Source organism: Sus scrofa, chromosome 3, assembly GCF_054392235.1.
Source record: "Sus scrofa isolate SSC_HxYL_T2T_F1_AM1 chromosome 3, Sscrofa_HxYL_maternal_Yorkshire_Landrace_v2.0, whole genome shotgun sequence".
Lineage (NCBI taxonomy): Eukaryota > Metazoa > Chordata > Mammalia > Artiodactyla > Suidae > Sus > Sus scrofa.
In genome coordinates this window covers 118,116,800-118,118,269 of record NC_139385.1, presented here as the reverse complement: position 1 = coordinate 118,118,269, position 1,470 = coordinate 118,116,800, and the positions used below count along the sequence as shown (strand labels likewise).

Below are 1,470 nucleotides of genomic sequence, written 5' to 3'. Positions count from 1 at the left end.
GAATGGATTAAGAAGATGTGGTACATGTATACAATGGAATATTACTCAGCCATAAAAACTAATGCCATTTGCAACAACATGGATCAAAATAGAGATTCTCATGCTAAGTGAAGTAAGCCAGAAAGCGAAAGACAAACACCATATGTTATCACTTATTTGTGGAATATAAATCTTGGAGCAGATGATCCTATCTAAAAAAAAAATGAAACAGATCATGGTCAAGGAGAGCAGACTTGGGGTTCTCTGGGGGGAAAGAGGAGGGAGTGAGATAGATGGGCATCTTGTGAGGTTTTCTGGATGCAAACTGTTATATTTGGAATGGATGGGCAGTGGGGCTCTGCTGCACAGCACAGGGAAATGTGTGTTATTGGGTCACTTTGTTGTACAGTAGAACTTGAAGAAATATTATAAATCAAGCATACTTTAATAATAATACAGAACCAAAAAACAAAAACAGGTGGTGGGCCTACTTACTCTTTTGATCTTAGCTCCTGTAGGTGTCACCCTAGAGTTATTTCAGCTCTTTTACATGCCTTAGTTTCTCCCTCCAGCAGTCTAAAATGCTGTTGCCTCTTTAGAACACTAGTATTTGGCTTAGAACACTAAAGCCAAAATTTATGTGTGCATCCCCAGACAAGTGAGTTTTTTTTTTTTTTTTTTTTTTTTTTTTTTTTTTTTTTTTAAGGCCGTAAGCGCTTTCTGAGTTTACTCTTCAACAACGACAGGGGGAGAATGGGGTGCACCGTTTCTGGAAGTACTGCAATACCAGGTCGATGTGTGGAGTGGACGGAGCAAGCTCCTATTCCAACTCCCTGCTGCAAAAATCCGTTTAATATATTGTCCTCGGATAAAGGACGTATCAGATATTAAACTGATAAGAACAGATACTACACTTGCTCTTAGCCAAAAGTTCCGAGAAGCGATAGACAAGTGAGTTTTTAATTAATTAGTAAGATTCCCTGGGGGACCCTGTCACCATATGAGGACTCACCTCTCCCACTCCTGTACATTTTTCTATTGCCTGAGAGAGCTGTATCTGGCCAGGAAGAGCTGTGTCACTTTATCTTCTGAGCTAAAAGCTCTCATGTGATAGCTTTACTTTTATTCTGATTAACTCTGTTGTAACTAATTCAAGAAAAGATTCCAACCAACCCATTAACTAAATCACCCAGTCCAAATCTTTTCAGCAATTTTCAGCTAAGCAAAATCTTCCAAGTGTCTTTCAACCTGAGAAACTCCCAGTGCCTGAGAAGTCAGGTATGTTTTTTATCCACCACTGAATAAAAATCAGTATGGTCAATAAATATGGGAGATCCAGATGTGGAGCCTAGACTAAATCATCTGGACTCACAGAAGAGATAGATGGGCACAAAGTTTCCTTGATGGTACCAAGGCTCTGGATCCTCGTTGAGTTCCAGGGAAGGAGTGGCATCTGCTCTGGGTGTCTTTGGTCGCCAGAACTGTCAACTG

At 40.1% G+C, this 1,470-nt stretch overlaps 1 non-coding gene across 1 annotated transcript; it reads right to left on the bottom strand.

Annotated features, from left to right (window-relative positions):
* Window positions 1–732: 732 nt before the first annotated feature.
* On the bottom strand, window positions 733–924 carry LOC146404885 (U2 spliceosomal RNA). Its single transcript, XR_014842628.1, has one exon. It is a non-coding gene; the product is annotated as a U2 spliceosomal RNA (small nuclear RNA).
* Window positions 925–1,470: the final 546 nt, after the last annotated feature.